At 24.0% G+C, this 6,000-nt stretch overlaps 1 protein-coding gene across 3 annotated transcripts in view; it reads right to left on the minus strand.

The window, feature by feature from the left end:
- LOC129618950 (UNC93-like protein) overlaps positions 1–5,079 on the minus strand; it is a 47,039-nt gene extending 41,960 nt beyond the window's left edge. For 2 of the 3 annotated variants that reach the window (XM_055533985.1, XM_055533987.1), the window contains exon 1: positions 4,923–5,079. The gene's annotated coding sequence lies outside the window, so the exon portion shown is untranslated. Of the gene's footprint in view, positions 1–4,708; positions 4,865–4,922 lie in introns of all 3 variants that reach the window. The other variant, XM_055533988.1, reaches the window with a different exon arrangement.
- Between the last annotated feature and the right edge of the window lie 921 nt (positions 5,080–6,000).

The following is a 6,000-nucleotide window of genomic DNA, read 5'->3' on the forward strand; positions in this document are numbered from 1 at the left end:
TTATAATCTCTATTATATTCAAATTTGTTTAATGATTTTTAAAATTTATTTTAATAACAATAATTGATTAAAGATAATTTTTATAAAATCGCATACAAATACATTAACAGATTGGAAATGTATGTATTTTTAAGCCACATATAATTGCTATTAATTAATTTTCATTCTATTTCATTATTTTTGGCTAGCTATCTTAATAAATGAGATAATATTCCTCTATTTAATGATTTTTAAAGAGTCTTTATAATAAATTGAAATCGATGATATTTTGAAAAAGGAAGAGATGACATTTGAAAATCTTTTACAAACATTTACAAAAATATAAAAAAAAAATAGTTTTTTTACACTTCCCTACTATGGAGAAGTACGTTCCCACCGAAAACTCGATATGCAAAATTTGTTGCCATCACATAACCTACCTATTGTTTACACAATACGGTCGGTAAAAAATAAACTGAGAGTAAGATAAGAATTTTTTACATATTGTGCAGTTATTTGTTATGGTAAGCATTTGAAACTTTTGTTATTATAAATTGCATTGCAAGGGTAACATTGCATGTAGTATAGTATATAGTATTGCGACGTAGCAATCAAAATTCTCTCAGGTTTCTATATTATTTTCTATTATTGCATATTAATTGTAGCATCACTCAATTATAATAAAACTATTTATTAATTTATTAATTTAATCCAAGAACATATCAATCTGGAGTAAGATGGTAAAATGAGATTTAAAAATATTTAATTTTTTTTCTCTCTACATTCTTTTATGTTTTTTGTACGGGAGATGGGGTGGGGGAGATCATGAACCAACAAATAATTAGAACTTTTTCGTAATTTATTATTACACTTTAATTTTATTATATATCAAGTTTATTTTATATTTTCATTATTTAATTTTAATTTCTTCGTGCACTTAAAGCTGTTATAATGAAATTTTATGTTCAAAAGCGCTAGCTAAATAATTCTCTATTAATTTTTTTTTTTTTATTTTAAATATTACTTAGAAATTTTATATTTAAATTTGCACAAAGTTTTCTTAAACTTATTCCAGGATTTGAAATTTGAAAATTTTTAATCAAAATTATTTTATAATTCACAACGTTTACGGTAAAATTTAATATTCTTCTTTAATTAACAATGATTAAAATTTTTAAATATACAAAAATATGTTGAAATTTTCAAATATTAAAAAACTTCTCCAATTATATTTTTTAAAAATTAGCCAAAAAAAAAGGTTTCACGAATTTAATTTTGCAAATTTCGATCATCTAACTCTATGAAAGTTCACGGGATTACTAACATATTAATTATGAAAATTATATCACAAAATCTCTGAAATATTTTTTTGGCATCAATCTACATACTATTTAAATTAATTAGGGAGCATATACATACACACATTCGTTACAAATTATACTTAATTTTATTAAATTATTTGAATTAAGTTTAATTAAAAAATACGAATTCTACATATAGGCTAGATTATAAGGTTAGCATTTCATTTTACTCTATTAGGAGTTTTTTGTGTGACTTCTAGCGAATTTTCTAATCAATTTAAAAAGTTGTTAGGTAAAAAATTTTGCAAAATTAATAAAAATTTTTTTTTTTTATTTTCAAATTTATTCAATGAATTTTTTTAACAAAACTTTTATATACATGAATGACACTGGCATAGTCACAACATTCACATAATATGCAGGATTCTGTGCATATTGAATGCAAGCAATAGAATTGCAAATATCTAAAATTTGTGATATTGTATAAATTTTTAATTTAAACTTTCATTCTGATATAAACTTATTTTACCGGTATATGAGCAGTTATTGGCTAAAACATAATATATTCATTTTCAAAAGTACACATTTCCTGACAAAAAAGATGAAAATTGCAATAACTAAGAATAAGCTTAGATTTTAGCTAAAATTTATGAGTTCCACAAGAAAACTAGACAGAATTTTCTTTTCAATACAGAATCATTTCAATAATATTAAAAAATATTTCAACTTGATTAGGCTTAAATTCAAAATTAAGAAAATGAAAGAGTTATCATTATTAAAAATGTGTTATCACTTAGGCACGGCACTGATACCACATTTTAACATAATATCCTTGTTCTCTTTCACATCTTAGGTCGGGTCAATATTATTCTGCAGCACGACGCTATTGTTTCCGTTTGCCATTAAAAATTTAATATTGTTCCAATAACGACTAGAATTTTCAGTTTGGTGATATTAATATGAAAGATAAAGCTGGGCACTATTTAACATTCCAAATTGATAATATAATTTTATTCAATTTACACAACACAACTTTTTGCAACACAAACAAATAAATTTGAAGGCAGTCTGCAAAATATTTCAAAACTAGTTAAATTTACAATCATAGGTACAATATAAAACGCAGTTATTCTAATTATAGGATGTCATCATTAACTACATTGTTATATACATATACGAACGTGTTATATTATATTCTAATCTCATTAACATTGATTCTATTCATTCAAAATATAACAAAAGAATTAATATTGTCATTTTGCTTCATCATTACAATTAATAATCAGACTATTTGTTTAGGCAAGTAAATGCACTAATTTGTATTTTAAAATAAAAAAAAAATACATAATTTCCATTTTACAACAATTTTGTAATTTTTATAATAGAATGCCATTTTTACAATTTGTTATACATACATATATATAAAGTTGATTAGATAAGTTGCTATTTAAATTAAAAGGAAAATATTATTAAAATATTAAATGAATTATGCAATCATATATTATTTGTTAAACATTCCGGAAATTTGAAAATGAAATTTTATAAAAAAGATATGCAAGCAGATACACACAAATTATAATATTTAACGAACTTTAAAAATAAACGATCTAAAAAAGCAATTGAAACATTGGTTTTTGTACATGCGCAAATAAGCAAATATCGTGGCAGAATTCAGAATAAATTTTAAAATGCTTATTATTTTAGAAAATTAGGAAAATATTAGGATAACTTACTAGTTAATGGAAATATTAGGAAAATTTACTAGTTGATGTTTTAGGAAAATTTAAAAAAAAAATCTTAAAATTACCCTCAATCTAAAATTTTCTAGAAGTAAATCATCTTAGAACAAAAATTTATGGACTATGCTCAATCTACGACAAAAATATGAGTTTATGTTGAGATGAGATCCACTTATAAATTTCGTGTTTCTTTTAAAAACAATTAATTTTATTTACTCTTACCACATTTCCGAGATATTGAAATCATTGAAATAGCATAGTGCAGGTTGAAACAAACAAAGAGAACAAGATCTGCAGAAACAACGTATCAGCAATAATGCACGATTCTAGAGAAAGCTATATATAAAAACATTCAGCTTGTTATACTAATCCACATACATTGAGAAATAAATTGGGCATCCTTTGTACAAAAAAAAATGCTTCTCATTGAATTTTAATGGTTAACCAACCGAAACGAATTTTTTTTTTGTGATTCATTTTATTAAATTAAATACGTCAAAAACAAAAAATTTTGTGGCTAAAACTAATGAAATATTTTTTTCTTATGACAATATTTGAGTATAGACATAGATTTCTTTCCTATATTTTTAGCGGATAGTTGAGTTTAACACTTAAGCTGCTACTTCGCTTTATAAAAGTGATATGTGGACGGAAACACTTTTTTCAGTTTAAAAGCAGCAAAATATAAGTCATCCACACCTTCAAGTTTTGGTTGAAAGAGGTCGAAGAAGAAAAAATTCCTAAGCAGGTATGTAAAAGAAATAGAATTGACCATCGATTTATATAAATTAACTAATTACATTTTCATTATTATTATGATCAAATCGAACGTAGGCACAAAGATTTGGTATTTTTGAAGAACTTTCACTCTAAACTAAATTGAATAACTCCTTATAATTAAAATCGATGACGTTTTTTATAGCTACATCTGTTTTTTAAGCTCGAATTTCTAAAAATAATTAATAATTTTTTTTTTTTAATTTTAATTTTATTAACTGCTAATTTGATCAATTAAAGACTAAACTATTCGCTTAGCTGGTTATCATGAAAATTTTTTTATATAAATAATTTTTCTTTTTACTCCAATTATAATAATTGGAAAAATTTCAGAAAATCTAGTTGATTAATTTGTATCTTAAATGTTAATAGTGACTTTAACGTATGGTTTTGTTATTGAAATGTTGAAAATTAATATGGAAATTGAGAAAAATCTCTATTATTCCCTAATGTGTCAAATTATTCTGTAAAAAATTTGAAGAAAAGCAATTAATGCCTTTTTGAGTTAAGAATACTTCTCTTTGTATTGTATCGTGAATTCAGTTTTTCAATTTCACATCCAAGCTATAACTATGTCATAGTTAAAGCAATCAAAATTTTCAATTTTTTTTTTTGAAAACCTTTGATTAATTTTAATTTGCTTGCGTGACGTTGCACTAAACAAATATTTTTTTGAAGAGCGACAAAACGACAGAGCTTCATAAATTTTAATAATTTTCTGCTCTACTGGACCATTATAGAAAAAGAGAAAAAAAGTTTCTAATTCCCATACTAATCATAACTTGGCATCCAAATGTCCAATCAGAATGATGCATTAAATTTTTAAAGTTGAATGATCTTTACGTATATATATAATCTACACACATAATTGGACATGAAAATTCCTTAAGAATTAAATTAATTAATAATTACCCTAATATTAACTAAATTAAAGTAAATATCTTGAAGTTGAGTTTCATCGGAAATTTGGCAAAATATGATTAATTTTTTGCACTAATAATCCCAACTCCACAGCTTAACTCTTTCATTAATAATTTGTAATATCCGATTCTATTAAATTTTTGGAAGCTAAAGCATTCTAATTACAATTATTTGAATATAATATATACAACAGCTGTATACTCACGAATAATTTATTTCTTGAAGATAATTCTCATAAAGCGGTTTCCTCTATCTGGAATTGTATGGTTTTGCCAATAAAATGTATTCCGTCACATCTGCTATTCCGTTTCAAACGCGATATCTAACTATATTAGAAAAATCTAATAAAATTATGTATTGTGTCTTCATTAGTTCAACTTAGAATAAATTAGACGCCTAAAAACAAATTAACTTTTCATTTAAAATTTTTTATCTATGTATGTATTTATTTTTTTATGAAGTTTCATAATGCCTTGGACACATCTCTTTTCCTTTCTTTTGTTTTTCTTTTCAGTTTTTGCCTACTAAGTTAAATAAATGAAATCATAAATTAAATTTTATTATCCGGTAAAGGAAAAACTGATTAAATGCGAGTATAAATATTTAAGGTAAAAAATATGTGAAAGCAAAAAATTAAAAGTTTGTACACATAGTCTGAAAACTACATTTGAAATACATTTATAAATAAGTTTATGCCTATATGGTAAATTTATATGTGGTGTGTACATGTGTCCAATCGTAATTATAAATATTTATATAAGCAATTTCTGGAATAATTTTATACAATTGTTTTATTAAATTGTACTCGAAAATCGCCTCATTCGAAAATTTCCCCACTAGTGTTTCAAATACGAATAATGCATCTAAAAAAGTATTTTAAAGGAATTGAAAAGTTTGTCAAAAATTTAAGAAATTATTTTGAGTTTTGTTTGCTCTATTGAGAGCAAAGCATGAAAAAATCATTAAATTTTAATAACAAAAAATGCCAATAGTTTTTTCTTCTTTTAATATTGTAATTTAGGACGCCAAATTTTACAATATCAAAAGAATAATAAGACAAAAATTAATAGCAATTGACTTAACACTCTATGAATAGGAAGTAATAACAAATTTCTAGGAATCTAACTGCTTTAAATCATATCACGCCTATTAATAGAACGCAACAAAATTTTTTCCAGATTTAAGACATGATACTGAAAGAGAGAATATCCACAACAATGTTATTGTAAATTAAAGTCTGGTATAGAAGTAATTCTATCCTAAATTGTGTGCGGCCATGAGTA

The sequence above is a fragment of the Condylostylus longicornis genome, unplaced genomic scaffold (genome assembly GCF_029603195.1).
Source record: "Condylostylus longicornis isolate FDR11 unplaced genomic scaffold, ASM2960319v2 ptg000010l, whole genome shotgun sequence".
NCBI lineage: Eukaryota > Metazoa > Arthropoda > Insecta > Diptera > Dolichopodidae > Condylostylus > Condylostylus longicornis.